We start from the raw sequence: 15,471 nt of genomic DNA, 5'->3' as shown, positions 1-15,471 counted from the left end.
GAATTGAGGAACCAAATGACAGCTTTTAGACCAAGAGAAGATGAAACTCTCTATGAGTCATGGATGAGATGGAAGGAATTAGAGAGACAATGCCCACATCATGCCATTCCGAAATGAATGATAAATCAGAATTTTTACACAAATGTTACTCCTGCGATCAGAGGGATTATTGATGCTCAAACAGGAGGAGAATTTATTATGAAGCATGAAGATGAAGCTTATGAGCTATTGGAGAAAATTGCAAAGAATACTCATCTTTGGAGTAGTCCAAGAGGACCAGCTCCAACTCAAAAAAGGCAAGCTGCTGGAATTTATGATCTTGATCCATTCAACATGATTAATGCAAAGTTTGATGCACTTACAAATGTCTTGGCTAAGAAGATGGAAGATTTGAGTATGTTGGTTAGTTCAACATCATCATCTGGAAGTTCACAACAAGTGGCTTATGCAGAAGGAACTACCAGCTGTGGAGTAGACTATGGAGAGCAAGCAGCATATGTTGGTAATTATGGAAACAAGCAAATGGGGAATTCTTACTCTCAAACTTATAATCCAACTTGGAGGAATCATCCCAACTTTTCATGGGGAAATCAGCAAAGTCAAGTTTCAAATCAGAATTTTCAGCCACAACAGCAACAAGGAATTCCATATCGACAAAATAGGCAACCATTGCCTAATTTTCAGTAAAAAAATATGAATCCTCCACCAAAACAGCAAGAACAAAGTTCCACCACAGAAGCTTTATTACAACAGATTCTTGCTAACCAAAATAAGCATGATGAGGAGATGAGAGAGATGAAAGCAAGGCTAGAACAGATGCAAACACATAACAGAATGCTGGAAAATCAGATTGCACAACAAGCATCTTCCTCAAGTACCAAGTCTTTTGGAAAACTTCCAAGTCAACCAGAAAACCCAAGAGAGCAGTGTCAAGCTATTACTTTAAGAAGTGGGAAAGTTGTAAATAATGAGAAGAGTGAAAATAATGAGAAGAGAGAAAATGAGAAAGAAATTGATGAGAATGAAAAACAAGAGAGTGAAAAACAAGAGAGTGCAGAAAAATGTAAAGAGAAAATTGAAGAGAAGGAAGAGAAGTATATACCTCCAGAGCCCTACAAGCCACAACTTCCCTTTCCACAAAGATTTCAAAAAGCCAAGCTTGATAAGCAATTTGGGAAGTTTTTAGAGGTTTTGAAGAAGTTATACATAAATGTGCCTTTTATTGATGCTCTTTCACAAATGCCCTCTTATGCAAAATTCTTAAAAGAAATTCTCTCAAACAAGAGGAGAATTGAAGACCATGAAACTGTAGCTTTAACAGAAGAATGTAGTGCTATCTTCCAAAGGAAACTTCCTCCAAAGCTCAAGGATCCAAGGAGTTTTTCAATTCCATGCCACATTAGGGAATCATGTTCTACAAAAGCTTTATGTGATTTAGGGGCTAGTGTTAGCCTTATGCCCCTCTCCATTTATGAGAAGCTCAATATGGGAGATCTTAAACCAACCCACATTTCTCTTCAGTTAGTTGACAGATCAATTAAGTATCCTGAAGGGATTTTGGAGAGTGTGCCTCTGAAGGTTGGGAAGTTCTATATACCTGTTGACTTTGTCATCTTGGACATGGAGGAGGATTCTAATATTCCAATTATCTTGGGAAGACCCTTTCTAGCTACAGCAGGAGCATTGATTGATGTTAAGGGAGAAAAATTGACTCTTAGAGTTGGTGAAGATCAATTGGTTTTCAATATTAATAACAATATGAAGAAGCATTATTCTGAAGCTGATACTTGCTTGAGAGTTGATATTATTGATGAGCTGGTTGAAGAACATTTCAGAAAGAAATATCCGAAAGATCCACTTGAAAATTGTTTGGTTCATGGAGGAGGCATAGACTATGACAACCCTCATGTGGCTGCATATGCTCAACATTTAGAGGGAAGTCCACCATTCATTTCTGCTCTAATTTTTCAACTCACACAAAAGGAAAAAGCAGAATCTAAGCAACCATCATTCAAGGAAGAAGATGCACCTAAGGTAGAACTTAAGCAACTTCCTTCTCAGCTCAGGTATGAATTTCTTGGCACCAATAACACTTATCCAGTAATTGTAAATGCAAACTTGAGTACCTTAGAGGCTGATAAGTTGTTAATAGTGTTGAGACAATTTAGGAAAGTTTTAGGATATATCATAGATGACATTAAGGGAATAAGCCCACACTTTTGCATGCATAGAATTATTTTGGAAGAAAATTGTAAGCCATCTATTGAACATCAGAGGAGGTTGAACCCAAATATGAAAGAAGTTGTTAAAAAGGAAATTTTGAAGTTGCTTGATGCAGGGATCATATACCCTATCTCAGATAGTACTTGGGTGAGCCCAGTACATGTTGTCCCAAAAAAAGGTGGAATGACAGTGGTCAAAAATGAAAATAATGAATTAATTCCCACCAGAATAGTGACTAGTTAGCGAATGTGCATAGATTACAGAAAATTAAATGTTGCCACTAGAAAAGATCATTTTCCACTTCCCTTCATTGATCAGATGTTAGAAAGACTAGCTAGGCATTCTTATTTTTGCTATTTAGATGGGTACTCAGGTTTTTTTCAAATCTCTATCCATCCAAATGATCAAGAGAAAACCACTTTCACTTGTCCATATGGAACCTTTGCTTATAGGAGGATGCCATTTGGGTTGTGTAATGCACCAGCCACTTTTCAAAGGTGCATGATGGCAATCTTCTCAGATTTCATTGAAGATATAATGGAGGTTTTTATGGATGACTTTTCTGTTTATGGATCTTCATTTGACATATGCTTGGCTAACCTTTCTAAAGTTTTGCAGCGATGTGCAGATACTGATCTTGTGTTAAACTGGGAAAAGTGTCATTTTATGGTTCAGGAAGGGATAGTGCTTGGACATTTGGTATCTAACAGAGGAATAGAGGTTGATAAAGCCAAGGTTGAAGTGATAGAGAAGATGGCTCCTCCTACCAATGTCAAGGGAATTCGAAGTTTTCTAGGACATGCCGGGTTCTACAGACGCTTTATCAAGGATTTTTCTAAAATAGCCAAACCTTTGTCTAATTTGTTAAGTAATGACATACCATTTGTATTTGACCAAGAGTGTTTGGATGCCTTTTGCAGGTTGAAGCAAGCTCTTATCACTGCACCAATCATGCAACCTCCCGATTGGAGTCTACCTTTTGAAATTATGTGTGATGCTAGCAACTATGCAATTGGAGCTGTTCTTGGTCAAAGAAAGGACAAAAAGGCTTATGCTATTTATTATGCTAGTAGAACACTGGATGAGGCTCAAACAAATTATGCAACAACTGAAAAGGAATTTTTAGCAATTGTTTTTGCATTGGAAAAGTTCAGACCTTACATTATTGACTCAAAGGTGGTTATATTTTGGATCATGCAGCCATCAGGTATTTACTCCGTAAAAAGGAGGCTAAACCTAGGCTCATTAGGTGGATTCTGATGCTACAAGAGTTTGATTTGGAGATTAGAGATAAGAAGGGAGCTGAAAATGTAGTTGCAGATAATCTTAGTAGGCTGAAATTTGATGATGAAGAGATGGATGAAGTCCCTATTGATGAGTTTTTCTTGGATGAACAACTTTTCTCTCTTGTTGCTAAACTACCTTGGTATGCAGACTTTGTGAATTATCTATCTTGTGGAGTTTTACCTCTAGGAATGACATGGCAACAAAAGAAAAAGTTTTTACATGAGGCAAAATTTTATAGATGGGATGATCCTTTACTCTTTAGGAGATGTTGTGATGGTCTAATTAGAAGATGTATTCCTGATGAGGAGACACAGAGTATTATGCATCATTGCCATGCTTCTGATTATGGAGGACATTTTGGAATCTCTAAAACAGCTAGCAAAATTTTGCAAGCTGGTTTCTTTTGGCCAAATCTTTTTAAGGATGTGAGGAAATTTGTGTTGGAATGTGATAAATGTCAAAGGAGTGGAAATTTGTCAAAAAGAGATCAAATGCCCCTAAATGGTATTCTTGAAGTAGAATTATTTGATGTCTGGGGAATAGATTTTATGGGGCCATTTCCTCCTTCATTTGGTAATAAATACATTCTAGTTGGAGTTGACTATGTGTCAAAATGGGTGGAAGCTATTGCAACTCCAACTAATGATGCTAGAGTGATAGTGAAATTCTTGAAGAAATTTGTTTTGAGTAGATTTGGAGCTCCTAGGGCTGTAATTAGTGATGGTGGTTCACATTTTTGTAATAAACAATTTGAGAGCTTAATGAGGAAGTATGGTGTAGTGCACAAGATAGCTACCCCATACCACCCTCAAACTTCAGAACAAGTTGAAGTTTCTAACAGAGAGCTCAAACATATCTTGGAGAAAACAGTGAATAATTCTCGGAAAGATTGGTCTATCAAACTAGATGATGCTTTATGGGCATATAGGACTGCTTACAAAACCCCTATAGGAACTACTCCCTTTAGGTTGGTGTATGGTAAGTCTTGTCATTTACCTTTGGAGCTAGAACATAGAGCATATTGGGCCATTCAGACCTTGAATTTTGATCTTAAGCAAGCTGGTGAAAAGAGACTATTGCAACTTAATGAGCTTGAAGAATTGAGGATGGATGCTTATGAAAGTGCCCGTATTTACAAAGAAAGAACCAAAGTTTGGCATGATAAGCATCTTAGAAAAAAAGAATTCAAAGAGGGTGATTCAGTTTTATTGTTCAACTCAAGATTGAAATTGTTCCCTGGAAAACTTAAATCAAGGTGGACTGGTCCATATAGAGTTTCTAAGGTTTTCCCTTATGGATCAATTGAAATTTGGAGTGAAAAATCTGGGAATTTTAAGGTCAATGGGCATAGATTGAAACATTACATAACTAGAGACCCAATAAAAGGAGCAAGCTGTTACACGCTCTCCAATCGCTCATCTCTTTTCAGTGAAATTCATGAAAAGTCCAGCTAAGGACTATAAATTAGCCCTTTTGGGAGGCATCCCAAGTCCTTTTATTTTGCTTTTGCTGATTTACTTTTACTTTCATTGCTTTTGTTTTTTTTATCTTAAATCTCCCCAAATTCCATTTTTGACATTGTTGAATCTTGTCCCTTGTAGATGTATTTCAATGGAGGAAGGTTGGTGAACTGCTGGGGAGTGATTCTTAACTTGAAAATTTTGTCCTTCAAACTCTCCCAAAAACTGATTGCTTTTTGCTGCATAACCTGTGCAGGGGCTGCTATCTAGTTTATGCAGAGAGGAAGAAGAAATTCTGCAGCAAAGAAGGATCTACAGTAGATTACTTATGTTCTTGGTGAGGTTGGGTGTGTAACTTTTTAATATTTGTGCTTATAATGTTAATATGGTGGTAAGTGAGTCATTTTTGCAGTTTTGAACTTATTTGGATTGTGGGATTCAAAGTGGATATGCTGCATTTTCTTGGCATAACTTGGAGAGTTCATTTCATCATTTGTGGATAGATGTAACTTTATGCAGATTTTATTGAGTTTTAATGTGCTAGATGTTGATTTGCAGAATTTGAGTCAAGATGGCATGGGTCACAAATGCCTTTTATGCAGGATTCACTTTTACAAGCATGTGTGATATAATTTTGTTGGATTTTGTATATATTGATGTGTTTTTGATGATAATTTCTCATGATTTATGCTTAATAGAATTATATTTCTTCATTCTAGGGTATTTTTCACACTTGCAAATCATTTTCCATTGCAATCTCAATCTTGTTGAATTGTGCATAAGAATCGTGATAGCTTATGCAATCCTGCATAACCACAATTCTTGCCATTTTCATCTCTGTTGCAAACTGCATAAGATAGTGCATAGCTTATGCAACTCTGCATAGCCACATTTTATCAAATTTCAAACTTGCCGAATGGTGCATAAGCAAGGTGCATAACTTATGCACATTTGCATGACTTCAAATCCTGCATTTTCTCTCTCTGCCGAAGTCTGCATAAGGAGGGTGCATGACTTATGCACTTCCGCATAACCAGAAACTCTGAAATCCAAAATCTGCCGAGAGGTGCATAAGCAGAGTGCATGACTTATGCACAACTGCATAACCACCAACCCCAAATTCCAAAACCTGCCGAGAGGTGCATAAGCAGAGTGCATGACTTATGCACTTCTGCATAACCACAAACCCTGAAAATCAAAACCCACCGCAAAGTGCATAAGCAGAGTGCATAGCTTATGCACTTCTGCATGACCACTCTCCCTGAAGGTCAAAACCTGTCTAAAAGTGCATAAGCATAGTGCATAGCTTATGCACAACTGCATGACCACTCTCCCTGAAAGTCAAAACTTGCCGAACAGTGCATAAGGACAGTGCATAACTTATGCACTTTTGCATGAGCTATTTCTCTGAAGTCCAAAACAAGTCGAAACATGCATAAGCAGGGTGCATAAGTTATGCACACCCATTAATCCCCTTATGCAGTCTTACACATCCAAATCCAAAAATTTTCTTCGACTCCCATTTTTCCCACCTCCCGACTTTTCTGTTCACTACCGTCCGTTCACTCCCATTTATTCCGGCATTACCTCTTTCCCTTCTTCTCCACGCTTATTTCCGCCGCCTTAACCCTAATCTCTTCTTGCATTTTTCTTTTCTTCCTCACCTTCTCCATCTTCACCATCGGGAACTATGGAGTCGCCTCCTCATTCCCCTCCAGCTTCTCCTCTCGAGGTCTCGCCATTGTCAATGCGACCTCCTAACCCTAATTCCCCTTCACAAGAGACACCCCCACCACCCTCCACAGCCACGTATAAACGAAAAATCAGGTCGAAATCCACCCGACCCATGGCCTCTGCACCTCCTCTCTCAAAACGCAAAGAACCACCCACCACCCCAAGGTCAGAGCCTCCACCCAAAAAGCCAAAAACTTCAACCTCCACACCCTCTTCCAGCAAAAAGCAATTGTCAGCAACCTCACAGGTCTCAAAACTACCTTGGTCCCTTCCTGATGCAACTCACAAAGCAACATTTAAACGAATTAAGGAAAGGAAGGTGCAACCCACTAGGTATATTTCTGTGGACTCTCTCCAGTCACTTGGTTTATTTGACAATGTAGTTGCCTATCTTGATGGTATGGGTTGGATGGAATTTGTGCACAAGCAAGAAATTGTTTACCCAGCTTTAGTTTTGGAATTTATTTCCTCATTCTCTGCCACCCTGAAATTGCATGATGTAGATTTTAAGCCAACTATGAAATTTAGATGTTTGGGGAAAAATAGAGAGTTATCATTAGATCAATTTCATAGCATTCTTGGTTTTGTAATTGATGGGCTATTTAGAGTGCCATATACAGGGGTAGAGGTAGCAAACAAGGGTATTTGGAATGCTGCTCAATTTTGGAGAATTATCACAAACCAACCTCAGACTTTTTCTGCTGGCAGATCAAAAACCTCTCAAATACTTGACCCTGCACTTAGGTTTATTCATAGGCTGATTGCTAGCACTATTTTGGACAGAGGGACTAGTTCTGGTGCTGTGGGGAAATCTGAATTATTCATGTTATGGTGTGCTTTTTACAAGGTCAAGGTTTCTCCTGGTTATTTCTTTTGTGAGCATGTGTTGCATATTACCACAAAATCCATAGGCGACATTGTCTTGGGTGGGCTCATAACTGTTATAGCCAAGCATTTTGGTTTTAATCCTGAAGAGCACCCAATACCAGCACTTGTGGACACCTTATATTTTGATGCTGCACACCTATCCAAAACAGGGTTCAGTTTGCCACATTCTGACATTGCACAACCAGCAGCAGAAACTGAACCCACTGCACAACCAGAAGCCCAACCTGTCCCATCAGTCCCACAGCACTCTACTAAACCTACCCCACCCCCTCAATCTGCATAGGAGACCCCAGCAGCTTCTGCTCAGCCCACACCTCCTACAGCTGAACCCTCCTCATCCACAGCCCCTCCTGCATTCAACACTAAAGCCTTATTCACCTATCTTGAAAGGCTTAGTGATGATATATACTTTGTGGATAGGAAGCTTGACACTGGTCTTGATATCCTCAAGGATCGTCATGATCACCTATTTGACCTTGTCATGGAAACCAGGGACAAGCAGAAAGAATTAAAGGAGATGATGAAGAAACTCATGATTTTTCTGGGAATGCCACCTCCACCTCCATCACCTCCTCCAGCACCATCATTTCGACAACAGCCAGATGCAACCAGCCCCTTAGCAACATCTATGGACAAGGGCAAAACAATAGAACTAGACTAGTTTTTGTTTTACTTTTGTTTAAACTTGTCAGACTTTTTCTTTGTACATATGTTCAAACAATTATAGTTTGTTTTGAATTCTGTTAGTTTGTTTTGAATTAGTTTGTTTCTTAAAGTTCTATTGGATGGCCATTATATTAGTTTTCCATTGATTTTCACTGCCTTTTGTGCATAATTGTCCATATATTCTGTTTTGTATATTGTGGTTGCACATTTTTCCTTGCTAATCATCATGCAGCAGCTTTTGAATATACTGCACAGGCTGTGAATTCCCTTATGCAATTATTTTGCATAGCCTGTGCAGCCCTTTATGCCACTTATGCAGAACTGCACAGGCTGTGAATCCCCTTATGCAAATGTCCTGCATAGCCTGTGCAGCCCTTATTGCTACTTATGCAGAACCGCACGGCTTATGCACCCTACTTATGCACCTGTTCTGGACAGCACTTTATTCTGCATAACCTGTGCAGCTACTTATGCATTCCCATTATCTCTTGAATTCTCATCTGCTCTATACCAGGTAACCTTTTCTTTTTGCTCTTAACATTTCACAATTCCTGGTAATTACTATTTGCTTTGAGTTTTGATAATACATTGCTTGAGACATTGAGGACAATGTCTAATTTTGAGTTTGGGGGTGTGCATTTTGATTTTTGCTTCAGTTTTCACATTTTGAGTATAAGAGCATCTCATCCCATTCCATTTACATATACTGTAAATATTTTACATATACATCCATACATACATATACATTACACATTTACACACACATTATACATCACTTAGAAATTGTACATATTGCACACAAATAGATTCCCTCCATTTAGTTAATGCATTACTCATTTTTAGGAATCATGCATCATGCATTAAAATCTTTTGCCAAATCCCTTGAGTATTGAAAAGCTACCTATGAGAGTGATTTGACTTACCTTTAGTTGGGTTTGTGGATTGAAAGTTTCCTAAGAGATGCAAGGTTTTGAAGTGTCTATCCCTTGCCTATATCTTCTTAGCCAAAAAGCCACCCAACTAGTCATTTGGAGATGGAAGTGTTTAGAGGGAGTTATTGGATATAAGGTAGTCAAATGATGTCTCACCAATCCTAGAACAAATTTTCTAAACCTTTCAAGGCGAAATACCAGCTTGTACTTGAAAAGAGAGATGATTAGGCATTCTTTGATTTAAATCTCCTCATTTTAAACCTTTGGCCCTTTTCCTAATTAAAATTGACCCTTGCAAACCCCTTTGAGCCTTTTTTTCCCTAATTTTTCTTGAAACCCTTATTACTACCTAGCCAATGAACCAAACACTCCAACCCTTTTCATGAGAATAATTATTTATAACATTAGGTACATATTTAAAAAAAAAAAAAAAAAGGAGAAGAAATGCTTGTCACCTTGTAAAAGTGCTAGTATATGTGCTTTTCACCATTGTCATTCGAAATGAAAGAAATCCACCCAAAGTATTGAAAGAAATCCACCCAAAGTATTAAAAGAAATGAGTTTGGGGGTGGCAAATTTTAGGGACAATCATCAAAAGAAAATGCAAAATACAAGTTTAAAGAATCAAATGTCCCTCCATTTTTATGTGTTTTGTAAACTATGCTAGCACTTGATAATCCTCATTGTGTATTTCTCTCCCCCGTATAGAAAAATATATAATAAAATAAGAAATGTACCTTATGTTGTCAAAAATTGAAAATATTCTCATGCTTTGAATCCTTTTTACCCATCTTTCTTCTTAGCCTCATTTTAAACCCCATGGCCCCATTACACCCCTAAAAAGACCTTTGATCTCTGATGCGTCCCAACCGCAAGTGCACGGGTCGTACAAGTAGTATAGAAAAATATCGATCCCACGAGGAGTTGTGTTAATGATTGAATTTTTGATATAAAAGTTGACTAAATTGAAGTATTTATGAAATTAAAATAATGAATTAATGGGTAATGGAGTATGAAATCTAAATGTGCAAATTTAATATTCTATTCAACAATGTATTAATTAAACTAAGATTTGCATCAAATTGAAATAAGCAAGTTCAAATATGGCAATATTTAAAATGGCAAATGATTAAATTCGATTAGAAATTAACAATGGTAAAAAGGCGATTCCGGAGTTCGGGATTTCATATTCAAGCTATTTTGGGATTTTCCCTAGCTAGCCCAATCCATGAAATTTATGGGTTTAAAGGAGATTAATTCTAAAATCCTTTGAAAACTCTTTCGAGTGAGACAAAGAGTGCCTTAATTAACTTAATCCTACTTTCGTGGAGTTAAAATTAACCAAGACCCATTAGGTTCTTTAATCAATCTATTAAAACCCTCTTAACCCTTAGTCTATTTCTAGATCTAAGTTAATTAAGTCCAATTTCTTGATTAACTATCACTTGGTTTTCTCCTTTCGGTGCTTCAACCAAGGATTAAGAACATAACTTAATGGGGCCCTTCATTAAGCATGTGAATAAGCACACAAGAAATGGATTAAACCTCATAAATTCATTAAATTGGGACTAACCCAGTTCAAATCCACAAAAATAACTAAAATATTACATCCCTTACTCCAGAATCAAAAGTAAACTACTCACTATCCATAATGCTTACAAGATATGATGAGTTTAAATGGAAATAAAGCTTTAATCTAAGCTAAGAAGTAAGAAATTAAACACTAGAAATGTAGAAAAATGTAAAGGAAGGAAGAAATCTGCAAATCTTGGTTAAAAATGGTGTGGAAGGTGAAAATGACTCCTCAAATTCTGCCTCTCTTCTCCTCTTCTCTTTTGCTCCTTGTCTCCCTTTAAAATGGGAAAATGAGACTATTTATAGCATTTTTCTGACATGGAGCCCTAAAATGGTATGTTCTAGGAGGAATTATTTGAGGGAATCTCCTGCCAGCTCATTAATGAACTCTTCATGGGACTGAATAAGTGGACTGCATAAGTTATGCAGTCCCTTATGCAGTTTTCAGCTGGTTCTGGGTCACTTATGTGAAGCTGCATGACTTGGTGCATAGGTTATGCACAATTTCGTGAATGTGCATAAGGGAGGCGAGAATGTGCATAAGCTATGCAGTCTCCTTATGCACATTTCGGCTGGTTCTGGAACAGTGATCTTTCTCCTTATGCAGATCTGCATAGCTTATGCGGCAAGTTATGCACAGTTTGGTCAATGCATATTTCAGCTTGAAAACTTGTTTTTGACATCTTTTTGCTGTAGAAGACACTCCTCAATGGCAAAATTCTCTTTAGTCCTTCAAAAACACCAATTTTCCTACAAAACAAAGTAAAAATTACAAATTAATCCAAAATCGACAATTATGAAAAACTAACTAATTAACTAATAAAATTAGCTAAAAATGACTAATAATCAAATAAAAATGGTTATGAAATTAAACCTAAATGATTATGCAGAATGTATGCATCAATCTCTTGATAGTACTTACCACATTAGTGGAGATAAGAGTAGGGAATTTACCTATGGGATTGGAGAAATTATCTATTCATTCATTTAATTCCATCATTCTATATAGAGATACTTTGCCTATTGATTGTCCTAGAATTCCTTTTGAGCATAACTTTCTCTTTTGATTGGTTGGTTTGGGGATTTTGAATGATAATTGATTTGATGCCTAAGCGGTGAAAGCTTGGATAAGCATTAGATTCTTTGCATTTTGAAGGATGGGTATATGGATTGTTGGTGTGGCTAAAGGTGTGTTAAGTTACTTTAATAGTTGATTTTCATAGCTCTTTGGATAAGGCACCCCTAAAAAATTTGCATTGCAATTTTAAGTTTGCTTGAGGACAAGCAAAAGCTTAAGTTTGGGGGTATTTGATGCATACATTTTGCATAGTCATTTAGGTCTAATTTCATAGCCATTTTATTTTATTATTAGTTATTTTTAGCTAATTTCATTAGTTATTTAGTTAGTTTTTCATAATTGTCAATTTTGGATTAATTTGTAATTTTTACTTTGTTTTGTAGGAAAAATGGTGTTTGTGAAGGACTGAAAAGAAATTTTGCCATTGAGGAGTGACTTCCACAGCCAAAGATGTCAAAAACAACTTTTCAAGCTGAAATATGCATTGACCAAAATTGTGCATAACTTGCCGCATAAGCTATGCGGATCTGCATAAGGAGAAAAATCACTGTTCCAATACCTGCCGAAATGTGCATAAGGAGACTGCATAGTTTATGCACATTCACGCCTCCCTTATGCACTTTCATGAAATTGTGCATAACCTATGCACCAAGTCATGCAGTTTCGCATAAGTGAACCAGAAACCAGCCGAAAACTGCATAAGGGATTGCATGACTTATGCAGTCCACTTATGCAGTCCCATAAAGAGTTCATTAATGAGCTGGCAGAAGATTCCCTAAAAAATTCCCTCCTCAAACACACCATTTTAGGACTCCATGTCAGAAAATACTATAAATAGTCCCATTTCCCATTTTAGAGGGGACAAGAAGAAGGAGAGCAGAAAAAGGGAGAGGAGCAGGAGCAGCTGAAGAGTCATATCCATTTTCCATACCATTTCCAACCAGATTTGGAGATTCCTTTCTTTTCTTACATTTTTCCTACATTTCTAGTATTTAGTTTATTGTTTCCTAGCTTAGATTAAAGCTTTATTTCCAAACAAACTAAGAATTTCTTGTAAACATTATGGGTAGTGAGTAGTTTTATTTTGATTCTAGAGTAAGGGTTGTAATATTTGAGATATTTTGTGGATTTTGATTGGGTAATCCATATTTTGTGGTCTTAATGAGTTTTATTCATTTCTTGTGTGCTTAATGACACGCTTAGTGTAGGATCCCATTAAGTGATGTTCTTAATCCATGGTTGAGGCACCGAAAGGAGAAGGCCTTGTGATAGATAATCAAGAAATTGGACTTAATTAACTTAGATCTAGAAATAGACTAAGGATTAAGAGGATTCACAGATTAATTAAAGAACCTAATAGGTCTTAATTAACTCTAACTCCATGAAAGTAGGATTAGATTGATTAAGGCACTCTTTGTCTCACTCGAAAGGGTATTGAAAGGATTTAAGAATTAATCTCCTTAAAACTCGTAAGTTCCGCAAGATTGGATAACCAATTCAAAATCCCAAAATAGCTCGAATATGAAATCCCGAACTCCGGAATCGCCTTTTTATCATTGTTAATTTCTAATTGAATTTTAATTGCTTGCCATTTTAAATATTGCCATATTTGAACTTGCTTATTTCAATTTGATGCAATTTTAGTTTAATTAATACATTTTTGGATAGATTTTTGATTTTGCACATATAGATTTCATACTCAAATACCCATCAATTTGTTACTTTAATTTCAAAGATAGTTCAATTTAGTCAACTTTTTATATCAAAAATTCAATCATTAACAGAACTCCTCGTGGAAACGATATCTTTTTTCTATACTACTTGTACGACCCGTGCACTTGCGGTTGGGCTACATCAATATTTCATTAATTATGTAATTTATAATAAAAAAGCTTATTTCCTTAGATATTGGTAAAAGTTGCTAAATTATATTATAATTACAATTAATAAAAAAAACTCAAATAAAAAATTTCCTTAATTATATTATAATTAATTAAAATTTTTCTTAAATAATTTTGTCAAATTACCTTAATTATTATATTTTATTTATAATTAATAAAAAATGTTTCCAACATTTATTAATTTTCTTTAATTTTTCACTTTTCATAATATTTTTTGTGAAAACTTCCATTAAATTTTTAATTATTTTTCCAATTTAAACCTATAAAATTGATAATTTATAGTTTTAGAGGGTGTTTGGTATAATTTACAAATCAGTTAAATTTATTTATAAAGCAAAAGTTATTAGTAAATTAATATTTTGTTTAGTTTATAAGTTAAAAAAATTATTTGAAATAAGTAAATTACCCTTCTATTTTTTCTTAAAAAAACAAATTATAAGGTGCCTTTACTTATAACCTAACAACTTATTTTAAATTTACTTTTTGATAAAATATTATATTATCTTAATAATTTTTAAAAATATCAATACTACTCTCATTTTAATAATCACAACATCTAATAATTAAGTTATTTTTAAACATCTTTCAATTAAACACTTGAATTATATGGAAGTTATTTTTAAGTATTTTTATTTTTAAATTAACTTATAAATTAAAAAATATATATTTTAAATCAAAAATTAAAAGCAAATAATCAAATCAAATACCCTCCTAAGAATGAAAAAGATGATATTGATTCAGTTCAAATCACCAAAATTTTATTAATTTGATTTAAGATTGACCAAATTCATTTTGATTCAATTTAAAATTCAAATTAGATCATGACTGTTTTTAATCTTATGTTTTTCCATATGGATTTTCATATTTGGTAATGAATTTAATTTTGTTATCTACTTCTAATCTTCTATCATGATTTCAACATTTTTAAAAATATAAAAATTTGAAAGATTTTGAATTTGAGTCTTCATCTACTTAGTTTTAATTTTATTATGAAAAAAAAAAATGCAATCTTTATTAAATAATAATAGTAATAACATATCACTTAACTTAACTGATAGACTTAAATTTAAATTTTCTAATAAAAATTTATAATTATTATTACATATTGAATTTGAATTTGAGTTTTATTTATGGTAGCTTAAAATTAGTGTGGTATATTTACATCTCATTATTTCTTTCATAAAATTATCTGAAGTTTTAATTGGGTTGTTAACTCCCTTCTGCATTTTGATGCCTGTTGTGCACTTGGCAAAAAAATGCTTAAGCTTTAAAAAATAAAGTTATCTTAACCTAATTCCCAGAGAGAGCCATAATCCACATTGCAAATTTTATATAGAAAACTATATAAAATAAAAAAAATATTTTTAATATGTCAGATATTCAAATGAGTCAAACCTAACATCTTCAAACCAACTAATTTTCATAAAGTATCAGTTACTGTACAGATGCATGTTATTTTTTTTTAAATTTTTGTTTCACAAAAAATATAGCAGGAAGATAACATATTGTTTAATTATTTTTTTTTAATTATTTCTTTCAAGAGTAGAAAGGACTCGTATTTGGACTACATCCAAATCGAAAATTGTATTTATTATTAGAAAAATGCTCTTGTTGAATCGGGTTTGTCATTTCACTATATCCAATGAAATTAGATTTACAGGTGAAGACGAGTAGAAGTGGCTAGGTCCCTTTCAATGTTTGTACATATAAGCAAGTTCCAACTTCCA

At 34.9% G+C, this 15,471-nt stretch overlaps 1 non-coding gene across 1 annotated transcript; it reads right to left on the bottom strand.

Moving 5' to 3' along the window:
* On the bottom strand, positions 1-107 carry LOC131178851 (small nucleolar RNA R71). The gene has a single exon (XR_009147859.1). It is a non-coding gene; the product is annotated as a small nucleolar RNA R71 (small nucleolar RNA).
* Between the last annotated feature and the right edge of the window lie 15,364 nt (positions 108-15,471).

Source organism: Hevea brasiliensis, chromosome 3 (assembly GCF_030052815.1).
Source record: "Hevea brasiliensis isolate MT/VB/25A 57/8 chromosome 3, ASM3005281v1, whole genome shotgun sequence".
NCBI classification, from domain to species: Eukaryota; Viridiplantae; Streptophyta; class Magnoliopsida; order Malpighiales; family Euphorbiaceae; genus Hevea; species Hevea brasiliensis.
This window is presented reverse-complemented; position numbering and strand designations above follow the sequence as displayed.